The sequence below is a fragment of the Capra hircus genome (genome assembly GCF_001704415.2).
Source record: "Capra hircus breed San Clemente chromosome X unlocalized genomic scaffold, ASM170441v1, whole genome shotgun sequence".
Lineage (NCBI taxonomy): Eukaryota > Metazoa > Chordata > Mammalia > Artiodactyla > Bovidae > Capra > Capra hircus.
In genome coordinates, this window is record NW_017189516.1 from 51,663,891 (window position 1) to 51,680,623 (window position 16,733).

Below are 16,733 nucleotides of genomic sequence, written 5' to 3' on the forward strand. Positions count from 1 at the left end.
AAGATGCTAAAGAAATCTAGTTAGTAGATGATAGACTAAGAATTCAAAATAAGAGCTCAGACCTCCTGATGCAGCTCTGTCTTTTGATAAGACATAGTCTTTCTGTTAGATTGGCATCTCTCTCTTCATATCACAGACTTTACCTCTTGATATTTTTCCAAGGAAGTTACTGTTTTGAACTTAGGAAAAAGAAGTTTATTTTAACCAACAATAACAATCCTAAATAAAAAACAATTTATATCTTATTGATATGTGCTCTTGGTTTAATGGGGAAAAAGTGAAAGTGTGTTAGTTGCTCAGTCGTGTCCAGCTCTTTGCAACCCCATGGACGGTAGCCCGCCAGGCTCCTCTGTCCGTGGAATTCTCCAGGCAAGAATACTGGAATTGGTTGCCATTCCCTTCTTCATGGGATCTTCCTGACCCAGGGATCTAACCCGGGTCTCGGGAAAGGGTCAGTTTGTTAGAAACAAGTATCTGAAGATGTCTGTAAACCCAGTTACTATTTTAATCAGTTATTTAATACCCTCCAAGCCAGGCTTCAGCAATACGTGAACTGTGAATTTCCAGATGTTCAAGCTGGTTTTAGAAAAGGCAGAGGAACCAGAGATCAAATTGCCAACATCCGCTGGATCATGGAAAAAGCAAGAGAGTTCCAGAAAAACATCTACTTCTGCTTTATTGACTATGCCAAAGCCTTTGACTGTGTGGATCACAATAAACTGTGGAAAATTCTGAAAGAGATGGGAATCCCAGACCACCTAACCTGCCTCTTGAGAAATTTGTATGCAGGTCAGGAAGCAACAGTTAGAACTGGACACGGAACAATAGCCTGGTTCCAAATAGGAAAGGAGTACGGCAAGGCTGTATATTGTCACCCTGCTTATTTAACTTCTATGCAGAGTACATCATGAGAAACGCTGGACTGGAAGAAGCACAAGCTGGAATCAAGATTGTCGGGAGAAATCTCAATAACGTCAGATATGCAGATGACACCACCCTTATGGCAGGAAGTGAAGAGGAACTAAAAAGCCTCTTGATGAAAGTAAAAGAGGAGAGTGAAAAAGTTGGCTTAAAGCTCAACATTCAGAAAATGAAGATCATGGCATCTGGTCTCATCACTTCATGGGAAATAGATGGGGAAACAGTGGAAACAGTGTCAGACTTTATTTTTTGGGGCTCCAAAATCACTGCAGATGGTGATTGCAGCCATGAAATTAAAAGACGCTTACTCCTTGGAAGAAAAGTCACGACCAACCTAGATAGTATATTCAAAAGCAGAGATATTACTTTGCCAACAAAGGTCTGTCTAGTCAAGGCTATGGATTTTCCAGTGGTCATGTATGGATGTGAGAGTTGGACTGTGAAGAAAGCTGAGCGCCGAAGAATTGATGCTTTTGAAGTGTGGTGTTGGAGAAGACTCTTGAGAGTCCCTTGGACTGCAAGGAGATCCAACCAGTCCATTCTAAAGGAGATCAGCCTTGGGATTTCTTTGGAAGGAATGATGCTAAAGGTGAAACTCCAGTACTTTGGCCACCTCATACGAAGAGTTGACTCATTGGAAAAGACTCTGATGTTGCGAGGGATTGGGGGCAGGAGGAGAAGGGGATGACAGAGGATGAGATGGCTGGATGGCATCACCGACTCAATGGACGTGAGTTTGAGTGAACTCCGGGAGTTGGTGATGGACACGGAGGCCTGGCGTGCTGCGATTCATGGGGTTGCAAAGAGTCAGACACGACTGAGTGACTGAACTGAACTGAAAGAAAGGTACAAAAGGAAGTAATCAAACATACTTGAGATACAGGAGTATTTTGCAATGGATTTGGGCTGGCTGGGGATGACAGATCTCCTTTAAGCTTGTCACAGGTTTTGGGCTGAGTCAGGAGAACTATAAGAGCAAATCCACAGAAGGAAATCTGAGGCTTGAAAAATAAGCATGAAATTTAGATTTTACTAGTCTTAGTCCTCAGAGAAGGCAATGGCATCCCACTCTAGTACTCTTGCCTGGAAAATCCCATGGATGGAGGAGCCTGGAAGGCTGCAGTCCATGGGATCGCTGAGGGTGGGACACGACTAAGCGACTTCACTTTCACTTTTCACTGTCAGGCACTGGAGAAGGAAGTGGCAACCCACTCCAGTGTTCTTGCCTGGAGAATCCCAGGGACTGGGGAGCTTGGTGGGCTGCCGTCTGTGGGGTTGTATAGAGTCAGACACGACTGAAGCGACTTAGCAGAAGCAGCAGCAGTCTTAGTCCTTATTCTTTCAGTTCAAATAGTCTCACTTTCATGTTTTCTAGGCAAAATTAAACATCATAATGGTAGGTATTCATTATCCATTCATTTATTCACTCATTAAACAAATATTTACCAGCTTTCTAATGTGTGCAAGACATTTCTGTGTAATGTAAAAGAAACAGTGATGTTCTGACCTATGCTAACATTAAAAAGCAGTCCTGAGTTTATTTTGGCAAAGGGAGAAAAGCAAGGTACAAGTAAATAAAATAATTTTTATTGAATGTCTATATACACTTTGCTGACAAAGGTCTGTATAGTCAAAGCCATGGTTTTTCCAGTAGTCATGTGCAGATGTGAGAGTTGGACCATAAAGAAGGCTGAGTGCTGAAGAACTGATGCTTTCAATCTGTGGTGCTGGAGAAGACTCTTGAGAGTCCCTTGGACAGCAAGGACATCAAACCAACCAGTCCTAATGGAGATCAACCCTGAATATTCACTGGAAGGACTAAGGCTGAAGTTCCAATACTTTGGCCACCTGATGCAAAGAGCCAATTCATTGGAAAAGACTGATGCTGGGAAAGATTGAAGGCAAGAGAAGGGGGCAACAGAGGATAAGATGATTGGATGGTATCATGGATACTTAATGGACATGAGTTTCAGCAAATTCTGGGAGTTAGTGAAGGACAGGGAAGCTTGGAGTGCTGCAGTTCATGGGGTCTCAAAGAGTCAGACATGACTGAGCAACTGAACAAAATACATGATCTAAGACAAAAGCATGATTGATGACTAAGTTGGAAGGGATAGGGAAGTTTCAAGTGTATAGTCAGAGGCTGATGCTGGCACTTATTTGCGATATAATGTTACATTTCCTCTTCTGTAAGATGGGAATAAGAACTTTGTGAAAGAATGTTATGAGTATTAAAAATTATGTATCTAAAGAGGCTATCATGATTCTCAGCACTTGGTAGGTGCTCAATAGATGGTGGCTGTTATTGTTAATAACATTTAATATAACAAGGAGACTCTTCTATAAATGCCTAGGTGATCACAGTCATTGAGAAGATATTCTGATATAGATAATGTGAATTGCATTATTAGAATTAGGGCTTCAGTAATTTCATGGGAAATATGGGAAATAGATGAGGCATTCTTGAAACAGGTAGTTTACAATCAGAGTACTATTTCTACAACTTAATAAATGGTCCATACGTGTAAGAGTCTTAAGTGATAAGTCTTTCAGAGAATGTAGGATGAATTTCAGATATTTCTGCTGCATCAGAATTAGAAAGACAATGGCCAGTAGTTAAAAATTTACCCCCTTCAGTAGCCCATACTAAGGGTTTGCTAAGATTAAACTTAAATGTTTTTTTTTTTTCTGTTAAAGGTAACTTTCTAGCTTTTAAAAACATTTTTGAACCTTCATCTTAGACCATTTCAACATTTCCTCCTATGTGATAATATACAACTGATGGAACAAATCTTGCTTTAATATTTGCACCTGAACCAGTGAACCAGGGAAGTCGCTCAGTGGTGTCCATCTCTGCAATCTCATGGACTGTAGCTTACCAGTCTCCTCCATCCATGGAATTTTCCAGGCAAGAGTACTGGAGTGGGTTGCCATTTCCTTCTCCAGGGGATCTTCCCGCATTGCAGGCAGACGCTTTACCGTCTGAGCTACCAGGGAAGCCCTAGTTTGCACCTAATAATGGCCTAATATTTCTATTTTCACCTTCAAATTTTCTTGAATTTTGCACTAACATTTATTTATTCATTTTAAAGGCTGCAATTTGATCTTGTTCTATTCTTTAGTGTTTAGATACAATAAATAATACTTTAATTTGGTCCTTGTTTAACATTGCATAAGTTGTGTCATATGAAAATAATTTTATTCTGCATTGTAGAAAATGGATATATTCCTCATTAAAAAAAAATTTAGGTTTCTATTCCCGAATTATGATTTAAAAACTCATGTCTTATAAACTAAGTTAAGCAGATCATGGATGCAAAACCTTCATCCAACTTTTGAAAAAAGTTGTAGAGAGAAAGGCCTGCCAATGGTTTACTTTTAGCTAACACAGCACATTGTATGATTTTTCAGACAAAAGTTTTAAATCTGCCTATACCCAACCTCACAACCAGGAATGGGATGTTTTTCTCTGGTTTTTTGTCTGCTACATTTTGTGCGGGAGAGATTCCTTTTGGAGCTTTTTTTTTAACGCCCGCTCCCTGACCCTAGGTGCGACCTCCACCTGCGCAAACCGCTGGGTTCGGGGCCAGGGGGATTGAGCAGAGGAGACCCCAAAACCCACTCCCGAAGACGCTCCCGAGTACCTTCAAGCTTGTGAGCAAATTTTACTCTCCAGGTTAATCTAGTTCCCGTTAGATCAAGCCTGGGTTTAAAGGAACAACTAAATCTGGAATGTGGAGCTGGAGGGGATTGCTGGCAAAAACTCATGGAAAAAAAAGAAAAGCTGTTTCAAGGACTATGCTGCAACCCGCGAAGGAGTGGCTTTGCTCAAACTGCTCCAACGAACTGCTTTTTCCTTGCTCATCGAATTTGCTCGAGCTCCTAGGGAAGCTCCTGCCTTTTCGGTGCGTGGCCAGGGTGGGCGGTGGCCGAGAGTCACAGTTGATGGCTAAGGGGAGCGAGTTCCCCTTGGATGAAACTTGATGCGCATCCTGGGCTCCCAGTTGGGGGCCCACCACGGTCTTGGGTGCAGGGGCTGCGACTTTTTTTTTTGGCGGGAGGGCAGATTGGGGCGGGGTTGGCGGGGGAGGGGGGCGGACGAGGGAAAACTGCCAAGCTCTTGCCCGGGTTTGCAGAGTCTCACTGTTGGCCACCGGCCGCGGGAGCTTCCGGCAGAGCCCCTGGCTCGGGCCCCGCACGCGGCAAACGGTCAAAGTGCGCGGCTGCGGCAACCGCAGGGCACGCGGACGGAGGGGAGGGGGCGGGGCCGCTGTGGCAGTTGCGGGGCATGCGCGGCTTCGCGCGCGGCTTCTCAAACATGGCGGCGGCGGTGTGAAGACCGGTGCTGGCTCGCGGGACCTGTGTGACAGAATTTCGACCTTTTCGCCGACGAGACTCGAGGTGTGAAGCGACTCCGGGCTCCGTGAAGACCAGAGAGGCGGAGTTTTTGCGTTCTGGGCTCTGGCTGTTTTCCGCAGAAGGTAGGGAGTCTCCGGCGGCGCGTCCCCCGAGGAACGCCCCCTCACCGCTCCGCGGGGTCCGGCCCCAGATCGGTCCCGCACTCCAGTCAGCCACTCTCCGAGGCTTCACCCCCGAGGTCCGGGCTCCTCTACCCCTCGGCGGCCTCATCCCCAAGGCCGGGGCTCCCCTGCCCCACGTAGCGCTTTCCGCGACGCCCCTCAATCGCTCTCGCGCCGCCCCTCACACTCACTTGGGGCCCGGTCGCCCGGCACCGGCCCATCCCGCCCGCGGCGTTCGGAGGCCTCACTCCAACGGTCCCCTGACCCGAAGCGCGGACAGCACCTTCTAGAGCATCCTCCACCCGTGGGTGGGGCCGGGCTGGGGTCCCGGGACAACGCAGGTGGGCGGCGGGGCTGAGGAGTAGGGATGACTTTGGTGGTCTGTGCTGAAACTGGCCCCGGAGTTTTCCGGAGACTTGTGAGAGAACTTTTGGAGTTTCTGAAGGAAATGTCAGTTGGGAAGGATGCGCTTGTGGCCGAGCGCGGGCTTGGGCCCCGGTGCCAGGTGTGTACGTTAGACTCGCGGCCCGGGGCTCGGGGCGGATGGGCGGGGGGCAGCGCCGGTGCCTCGCTCCCGGGGGAGATAGGGGGCGGGAGGGCGCGGCAAGCTCTGGCGGTGGGGTGCGGGTGGGAGTGGGGGGCCGGAGAGTGGGTCTGCAGCTCTCGGGAGCGGCGAGGCGGCCGCCGCGGTATCGCGGCAAGACTGGGGCGCAGGACCGCTGTTCTTTTTCGAGATAGCGTTCTCGCTTTTTCCACCTGGATAGTGGTTGTGCTACATTCTAGTGTGAATCGCCAGGGGGAGAGCGAGTAGGAGAGTTGAATAGATTTTGCGTCTTGAAGTTGTACGTAACTTTGAGGGCTGAGCTGTAAATTCGCGCCGCCTTCCCCTCGTCCCTCACCCCAAATGTTAGGGCAGCACAGGTAGTGACAAGTTTACGTTTAAGACTACTGATTTTTTTTAAAAGGTTGTAGTACATTTGTCATTCATTATAAAGTGTGATTACAATTTGGAACTAGCCTCTACTTTGAAGAATTAGAAGATTAGCATTTACAACTTACCTGTAGGTTGACTTTAGGACAGACGTCTCTAAGAGTGAATGGTGGGCGGTTAGGAGGGGAAACTGAGGCAGAGAAAGTGAATACTTCCTTATAATCATATGATGTACAAAGTTATTGGAGATGGTTTTCTTTCCGAGATGTTCATATGTCTGTTTTGGGGAAAGAGTATTATAAAATGTGTAACATTTATGGAGTACAACTTCTATGACAATCAGTTGTATTTGAACTATAACTCATAGACGCATATTTATTTCTTTTCAATAACACTGCTTGGAAATGTTCAACAAGGACAGTTTTGCCTTTCTTACCATTCTTTTTCTTAATTATTCATTAAATGTGTTTCCAAGGATGAATGTTTTCTTTAACTATGTTTGTGGTTTTGTATATTCAATGGCAGGAATGTGAAAATAGCTTTTGGAATTGAGTCCATTTGGGATTTTGAGACTAGAGTTCATCAGTACTTACACGATGCCTTGAATTTGTTTGTCTATGTCTATCCACATTCTTCAAAACAGTTGGATGGATTTTTTTCAAAAACTTAGCCGAACAGTACTTTCAGTGGCTCTGTCATTTTTGAGTAAATTTCATGTATATCACACAACCTTATGATCTTCCAAGGATGTGTACCTGTTTCCCCCTAGAGAACCTGATTTGTTTTGAAATTGATACTTTGAAAAAAGATTAATGTGGGCAAACTACATTGTTAATGTGTGAGAATGCTTTAAAGTTAATGATGTCATATGTACAAAAAACTGGAGTCAGTCTTAAGAGGTGGTTTTCCTTTTGAGGCAGCAGTTGGTCAGTCCTTTTGATTTGTGGTTCAGTCAACACATCTTTATTAAGTACCTGTGCTGCCTGTAGTATGGCGTTCAGTTCAATCTACTGCTATGTGTGCTGGTTTCTAGGGTGTTTAACGCTTCCCATTAGTAGTTTATTACTGAAAATCTCAAGGTTTAGTTAAGGAAATCATTATGAATGTAGAACAAGCCTTTTTCTTTCAGTGGCAAATTCAGGGAGTCAGGGTTTTGGTCATAATTCTCTAAACAAAATTTGAGTCTTAACTTGAATTATTTTAGACTTATGTGATATTAACTTTATGCCTCTTTTATAATTATACACAGCTATATATATATATTTTAAAAAATAATTTAATGTACTTATTTTTGGCTGTGCTGAGTCTTCATTGCTATGCCAGCTTTTCTCTACTTGTGGCCAGCAGGGGCTACTCTAGTTGCGGTGTATGGGCTTTTCAATGTGGTGGCTTCTCTTCTTGCAGAGCATGGGCTCTAGGCATGCAGGCTTCAGTATTTGTGGCACATGGGCTCAGTAGTTGTGGCTCCTGGGCTCTAGAGCACAGGTTCAGTACTTGTAGCTGTGGGCTTAATTGCTCCACCGCCTGTAGAATCTTCCTGTACCAGGGATCGAACCTGTGTCTCCTGCTTTGGCATGCAGATTCTTTACCACTGAGCCACCAAGGAAGCCCAAAGCTATATATTTTTATGAGAGATTATTTTTTGGGTCAAACAGATGTCATACTGGTTAGGCTTGAGGGAGAAAATGAATTACTGGTATAAATTGAAATCAGTATGGGTTTTGGAGAGTGTGTATTTTTTAATGCTAAGTAACTTCTGTGACTGAGTAGTTTAGGCTGTAACTAGATATTAAGTGACAATTTAGAGCCCTTTCTTTTTTTCATAACATTTCAGAAGTCTCTCTGAGCTAAAAAATAACAAGGGTTATGATGGTCAGCTATAAGCCAGATGTGACTCTCATTTTCTTTAGGGTTTGTTCCTTTTTAGCTGCCTGCCTGTTCCTCCCAGATGCTTCCTATCACCCCTCTTCCTGCCCCTGTTCCCTTTGCTGTTGGTGTCTGTTTCCGCATCAGTGAAATGGTCGGGGTAATCCTGCACTGCCTCACTGGGAAATAATTGATGATAGTAAAGTGCCTTGTGAAGGCGGAGTAAATGCCAAGTTTTTTGAATGAGAAGGATGTAGCCCCTTGCTCCATTTAAGGAAGGCCCAAATCCCAATTTTAGCTTGGGCTCGTAGAGTGTGGGGAGAGAGGGAGGGAGGAGGAAAATTGCACTTGAAAATTTACCGCCCCCCCCCTCGTTTTGGTTAATAGAAATGACTGTTGGAACTTTAGAAACAGGAACACTGAAGGGTGCAAAGGATCCTTTGCTATTTGAGTCATTAGTCACCTCAGTTTTTTTTTTTTTTTTGGCCAGGTTACTCTGTTCCTTTTTACGTTTATGCCAGGTGTGAATGGAAATCGGAGGTCATGTTCTCTTTTAGCTCATCTCCCTGGGAGTCAAATTGTCTGTTCCTAGTAATATTCCGGGGTTTTAGGATATGTAAGATATGAATTAAGTGAACTCTGCTAACCATCAGCTAGTAGAGCCATGAGGGTATGGTATGAATATTGGTCTGGCATTACCAGGTATTTTGTAGTTTGGAGTGAGAAAATCAAATACCCTTAGGAATTTAAGGAACATTATTAATGTCTGAAAATTACTACATCCATCATATCTTAGAATTTGAAGTGATGATTTTAGGAAGCAAAAGCCTGGACGTTTTGAAAACGGCAAATGTGGGTCAATTTGAAAGAAAAAGTTTACCCTTCCTTAGTTTGGGCTCTTAATCTTTATAATCCTTTTGTCTTGGGGAAATAAATGAGAGAAATCGCTGTTGTTTATTTTAGATTAAAATAGCTTGGCGTAATTTAGTGGCAGGGAAGTTTTCTAGGCTCTAACTAGTTTGGGCTTTGGTTACTCTTAAGAGTAGACATGTCTTTACTGTAGTGATGACATTTTTTAAGATACCAGAGGTGGCGGTTCTTAAAGCAGGCTAACTTCAGAAAATTAAAAAAAAAAAAATTAAGATTTGAAATATGCATGTGCTGTTTGGTTTTCATGAGGAAGGCATTTTTGCTTATTTTGTCTTTATGTTGTCTAATATAAGTAATCCTTGGTTACTTTAGAAATAATAATACTAGTTATTTTATGCTAAGTGACTTCTGCTAAACATATATCCCTAAACTTTTCTCTTGCTTTCATTTTTTAGGCATGTGGTGGAAAGGTTTTAAAGAAATGAGAATATCTTACTGTGTTAACAGTGAAAGATTTGAGGCGCCTATAAGCAGTTTATATGATGGTGCTGTTCAGTTTAATTTCATATTCATCTGACATAGACTAGTGAATTTCTTATTTAACCAAGGAGTTAAAAAAAGAATATGCTTTGTATGAGTAAAGAGCTGGGAAACATTTGAAGGTAGAGAGCATTTGACTACCTACTACTTGTGACCTGTGTTTATGGCTGTGACTCTTCCTCTTCCTAAGTTTATAGGAGCAAATTGTTGTAAGAGTGGAAAGAGAGTGCCCACCTTTTATGGTAACGTCCCATTGTAAACTTCAGAAGGGACAGATATATTGCAATTCTAGGGCATATCTTGAGAACACTTTCTTTTCTTGGGAAAGTTGATGGAATTCTCTTTGCTTTTTGTGTTTAGAATACATATTGGATTTTTCTTGACCTCTGTTTCTCATAACAGTTAACTGGTGCTGAACTTCAGACAAACAGCTCTATTTGCTTGGGTAACTTGTAGCCTTGACATAGTCTTATAAGCAGATGTATTGACAAACTTCTTTTAGTTTTAAATTAAGCAGTGAGTGAATCACAGGTTTCTTCGGTTTTCTTGCCTCCCTGAATACAGTTGTAAACTTGTGCCGTTTGCTGTGAAACTGCCTTTTTTTCCTTTTGAAAGATGTGAAGTATTATTTGGAATGTTTTCCAATATACTTTAAAGGTATTTGAAAGGTAATGATCATTATTCCCTTTGTTTTTTATTAATTTGGTAGAATTTGATAAACCTGTTCAAATGAACTACACTGTCTTTGATGATTATTAAAAGAATTAAAATACAGTACTCAGTAATTTAGATACATTTATATATTGCTTGGTTTTAGATTATAGACTCTTGAGATTTTTTTGTGTTGAGATTTTGAGAGATTGTAGAAATATTTAAATGGGTTGTTTACTGACACCTGCTTCGTGTTTGAAGTATGGTCAGGGATGTTTAGTTTTCTGGTCACTTCAGATTATGGTTTATTACTTGCTTTTCTGTAATCTTTTGTCTAGCAGGGATTGTTGCTGTCATCATTTCCATTATTTCTTGTAGGGCCAGTGTTAGAAACCATAAATCTAGACGTGATAATAGGAACAGGCTGTAACCTGACCCAATTCTTTTGTCACAATGTCCGCACTGAGAGCTGCCTGTAGTAAATTGACATGCCCGGCTATTAACTTCAGTCATCTGCAAATGTCTGTGGGCAGCAGGTCTTTGGGCAGTTAGCCTGTGGCTGTGCTTTAAAACCTTAGGAATTTACAACTATAAACTGGGATTTTGGCAGCCTTTTCATTTATCTGTTTTCTGACATGACATACTTTTTAACTAAATGCATAGATTTCATATATATATTGTTTTAAAATTGTAGGGGATTAATTATTTAACTAGGAGACTTTAATTCTTTAGATAAATTAAAAATTCTTAAAAATAGTTGTTTTCTTCTTAAGTTTGCTTTGACACAGAAAAATAACTAATTTCTAATTCATTGGGGTCAGACTTTACTAAAGCATAATTAAAACTGCTCCTCCAGGAAACTTGTTTTGATACATCTTCACTGCTAAAAACATTGATTTTGATTATTCACAATTCAGAGATGGAATTTTATTTTTAAAGGTAATTGCAGCCTTAGAATTGAGGTTTTTTCCTGATTAATTTGATAAATATATCAGAAAATGGGAAATTTGATTACTGAGTAAATCGAGTAGGTGCTTGTAAAATCTTAAAGTGATGAATCATGTCCAGTTCAACAAGTTATGCTGTGCAATGGATATCCTACAGTTGTCTCTCTGTATCCATGGGGTGTTGGTATCAGGACCCCCTCAGATATCAAAACCTACGGGTGCTCAAGTACCTTATAAAATGGATTAGCACAGTTAGTCCTCTGTATCCATGGGTTCTGCATCTGTGGATACCGAGGATCAACTATATACACTTTTTGAAACTGTATCAAGGTAATCATCTTACCAGGAACAAATTTTTAGTTAAAAGAGCCAGCTTCTCTTTGTCAGTAGAAAAATATATAGCTATAATATATTTCAATTAAGTCAGTAAGTGCTTTTGCATTTAGGTATAAATGTGTAGTACTTCTTGAAATCAAAATAATAAACTTTTCATGTCAAAATGAAAAACTTAAAGGTGTTGTTTTATGCAGTTAATTTAGACTCCCTGTTATCTTGCATATTGACTGAGCAATAAAGAACTTTTGCATTTGTGTTTCAAGTTTGAAAACAGTATCTTTATAACAAGGTAGACTTAGCAGCAGCAGCAGCAGACTAAAAAGGAAAAAGGGTTCTACCTGTGCTATTTCATTAATAGTTTGTGCTGACTTATGTGTGTATGTAACTTTGACCACCTATTTCAACCTTTTCTTTAAAACCACCAGCAACCGTATGTTCAAGGTTTTTAGCCTTGAAACTTCTTATACTTTTGATTATGCTCAAGGGGATATATGAAATATTTTTGCCACTAAATTATTTTGTGTGTAGGTTTTGTGTCTTTTCTCTCTTTTTTGTGAATATTGGTTTAAGGCACATGTTTTAGTTCAACTGTTATGTAGTTGGAATTTATAAACTGAATTCTGTTATAGCATAGTACACATAGTTCTTCTCCTTGGAAAAATACTTATAATAACATTTGTATTGGGGCCTGTCTTTTTGAGACTTCAAACATTTTAGAAATCAAATTCAGAGTAAAAAAAAATGAAGATCTATCAGATGTTGGAAAGGAGAAAGTTGTGGGAGTGGGGGACTGTCTCAGATCCCACAGAATTTTATCCTTGGCCCATTGATTTAGACTCTAAGATATAGAGTAGACATTGCAGGAGAGAATGGAGAACAAGGACAGCCAAAAGAAAATCTCACCAAAAATTTTTTTAAAAACTACAATATTCTAGGACTATATGGTTTAGATATAAGTATACTGTAGCACAACAGATTTACTAATTTAGCAAACATTTTGGGGGCCCTACTTTGTGATAGACCTCGTGGATAGATATTACAGAATACAAAAGTGAACCAGAGTAGGTTTCTAGTAGGGTACCACGCATTTAGCAGGAGCTCAGTAAGTGACAGCTCTTAGTATTTATTATTACCACTGCCAGCACCACCATCAGTAGACCCCAGGGACCATAATCTTCATTTTTTCCCTGTCTTCAAGGATACATTCTGTGCAGGGTATCTGTCTCCTTACTTCTCCCTTGTAAAGCACAAACAGTGTTTGGAGCTCTGTCTTTTGTTTTGGTGTCTGACACACATAGATTTGAAACATTTTTCTTTCACTACTTTCTTTCTAAGCTTCAAGAATCAACAGAACTTGGTAACTGATAAGATATTGGACAGAGGAGTAGGGTACTCAAAGATGACTTCTAATTCAGAAAGATTGGTAGTTTGTAATGTCTAGAGTAGGCAACAGAGGGAGAGAAACTCATTTTGGAGGGCAAAAGAGTTTGATTTTGTTCGTTTGTTGCTTTTTTTTTGGCCATGCCATGCAACTTGCCGGATATTAGTTGCCCAACCAGGGCTGGAACCTGGGCCCTCTTCAGTGGAAGCTGAGAGTCCTAACCACTGGACCTCCGTGTATCCCCTGAATTTGATTTTTAGAAGTATGTTGTGTTTGACGTTGTGAGGCATTCAGAGTGATGTTCACTTGGCTAGAGTAGACAGTTTGGAGAGAGGTTGGAATGAGAGGTTTTAATATAGGAGTTATCCACATAGAAATTTGCATGAACCATGAAATAGAATGAGATTCTAGATTCTAAAAGTTTCTAGAATGTAGAGAAAGACACTGAGTGACTAGAGAAGATTAAAGGCTAGGACAGCAAGAGGAAGTAGACACAGAGGGATAATAGATGTAGGACAACCAGGGAATAAATAACACGTGGGGCTCAAAGAGGAGAGGTGTCTGGGATGAGGGTTGATGGATCTATCACAGAGGGCTCCTAAAGTGTCAAGGAGAAGTACAACTCAATGCTGAAATAGGGTTTGATGTCTGGGAGGTAACTGGGGCCTTGGAAAGCAGTTTTAGAAGAGGAAACGTAGAGGCCAGATCACAGAAAGTAAGGGAACCCAGCAACTCTGTATTATGGATGTTATCATTATATGTATTACCGAAACTCTGGTCATCAGGAAACATTACTTTGGTAAAGATATAGTTGAGGATCTTTTCTACACCTATAAAAATTCAGTGTTGTCTCTTTTTAAGGTCACAACTCTTTCAAAAAATCTGGATCTTAGTATGTGTCAAATGGGAGGTTGAATGAACAGGTGAATAATGAATGCTTAAATTTGGAGGTTATCCCCACCTTTGGGGCTTCTGTTTGCACATATGGCAGCAAACTTTGCTGTTACTGAGGGAATACATTTAGTTTTTCAGCTTTGCATCTGTATTTTGTTTATGTTCTCTCAGGTTGAGATTCTGTAATTCCATCCATTTTAGAACATCTGACTCTTAGCCTAATTTTAAAGCGCTCTGGGAAATTTCCTGCTAGTCACACTTGTTTAGTTCCTGTCCTTGTCAAAATGTTATCCTTTATTGACTGTTCAGATGGTGGTCTCTAATTAGAGACTCAAGGTGTATTACCTCTTTTTCAAAACAAAACACAAGGGAAAGGCTAAAATAAAAAAACACACAAACAAATAATGGAAGAGCCCTGTAATCTTAGAATTATGGACCCATTAACTTGCTAAATAGTTCTTTAAAATGGTCTTTTTTTAAAAAAAATTGTAGAATTTTCTCCAGAATCAGATAAGGGCAATAGGAGTTTTAGGTTGAATAATTCCACTTTAATCCATTGTTTTGCATTGTTTAATCATACTAAGAAAATGATTTAAAGCAGTGTAAGACTTTTAAAGCATTTTTGATTTATTATCAGCTCTTAATTCTGTTACAAGATATAATTTGCAAAACAAATGGTTTTGTAAAAGACCCCTGCCCCCCACTATCTATCCTTGTTCAAAGCCAGCTAGGTACAACTGCTAGATTTAATGTAATTGTGGTCTTTAGTAAAGGAAATGCCAGTGTCAGATACTATAACCTAGTACTTTTTTTGGCTTATATTTGAATTTATTTTTTAATTTTTATGGCACGACGTTGCTCCTTATATGCATTTAGTGAAACAACTTCTCTTAGTTCTGGCAAAAGTAAAACAAAAATTCTAATTTTTTTTCTCACTAAAATTTTCTCTCCCATGTAACATGGAGAACTACTTTGGGGGTCTTTTTTTTTAAAGTGCTGAGGCAGTTCAAAGTATACTGAGAGCAAAGTTAAGCTTTTCTGCAGTTTCTTCTAAAGACTGCCACTGTGGAAATGAGGTATGTCTTTATTGGAAATGAGGTATGTCTTTATTTTTGAAAGAAGATCAGGGTCCTAATATTTTCCAGAAAGATAACAGCTGTGCTATATTGCATATCTGGTATATAAGTCATGTGTTCTAACTCCACAGTATCTTTGAGGTGTTCTAAAGATTCAACTGTGAAGTGATGCTATCCAGTGTTTACCAAAAGAACGTGATGTAGTCCTCTAACTTCTATAATGTCTGTCCTATTGTATCTGAAAGACATAAGTGAATTACATTATAATGTTGGGGGCAGTTTAAGAGGGACAATACAACCTGTTTTTTCTCAAATTACTTAGTCAAAGATACTTTCTATTAAATTAGCCAATATTCCTTTACATCAAAATCTATACAGAGTTCTCCTAGTATTCAGTGCTAGGCAAGTGCTTGTCTTTCCCATTCAGTTTTGTGTATATGTTTATCTTGAAGTGAGACTTTTGTAGACCAGAGAGAAATTAATCATTATATGTGATTTCCTACCCCCCCTTTTACCTATCTGTGTTCTAATTTTTAAGAGAGTTGATGAATGTGTGAAAAAAAAGGAAAACAAATCCCCAAACCATTCTAGCTTCTAGTAGTTCATAAAGGCTGTTTTAGTTCACAAAAAACCTAAAGCTGTTTTTAATACTCACCAACCCCACTTTGGCCACCTCGTGTGAAGAATTGACTCATTGGAAAAGACTCTGATGCTGGGAGGGATTGGGGGCAGGAGGAGAAGGGGACGACAGAGGATGAGATGGCTGGATGACATCACTGACTCGATGGACGTGAGTCTGAGTGAACTCCCGGAGTTGGTGATGGACATGGAGGCCTGGCGTGATGTGATTCATGGGGTCACAAAGAGTCGGACACGACTGAGCGACTGAACTGAACTGAACTGAACTGAACTGAACCGAACCCTAAAGGAAATAATACATTCATGAATAATTATACCTCAGAGTCATCCAATATGGAGTGACATCAAGATTTTTTGACTCCAGCTAGAATGTAAAGGCTTTCTGATAGTGCTAGCTGGGAGATGGTGGCTGCTTTGTTTGGTAATTATATGTCTGGCTATTATGTATATGTATATTTATTAGTTTAATTTAAAAGTATCTTAACATTTTAGTTTATACTTTGAAAGTGAATAAGTAATTCTCAGGAATCAAAGTAGGAATATAGGTTCATTTTACAGCATAATTGTTGTTGTGTTAATGCTAAAACTCATTCATCTTGGGGAGTTTTAATTAGGACAGATGGGATGGGATAGAAAACAGTCTTTGAGTTTCTAGTTGTTCAGGATACTATGCTAGATACTCTACCTGCACTATCTCATTTAATTTCATGACTGCATTTAATTTCATGGCCATAGTACAAAGTGTAGATGGTAATGGTCTTAATTTATACATGGGAAAACCAAGACTCAGGGAGATGAAGTAATTTGTAATGGCTTTGAGCACTAGAAATAATATTTCTGTGTAATTGTTATGGCTACCAGTAACCATCACAGTAATGACATTATTTATTAAAACTTGTGTGATAAGCCAGGCATTTAGGGATTATTAAAAAAGAAAAAAATAGCTGACAGGGTACATTCTCCTGCAAATGAAAATAACTTTCTCTGGGTATTTAATATATACTATGGTAAGAATTCAAATCATACGTAAAAATATAAGGAAGAAAATAAAGTTCACCTAAAATCTCACCACCCTATGATGCACAAAAGGAGGATCACCAAAATATTTTTGCATTACCTTATGTAAACTTATGCAAAATTTTATACAAATAGAATTATATC

General features: G+C 40.1%; 1 protein-coding gene across 1 annotated transcript in view; it reads left to right on the forward strand.

The window, feature by feature from the left end:
* The first annotated feature begins 5,233 nt into the window (after nt 1-5,233).
* Nucleotides 5,234-16,733, forward strand: part of LOC108633251 (sex comb on midleg-like protein 2) — a 50,445-nt gene continuing 38,945 nt past the window's right edge. The window contains exon 1 of the mRNA XM_018043706.1: nt 5,234-5,402. The gene's annotated coding sequence lies outside the window, so the exon portion shown is untranslated. The remainder of the gene's footprint in view (nt 5,403-16,733) is intronic.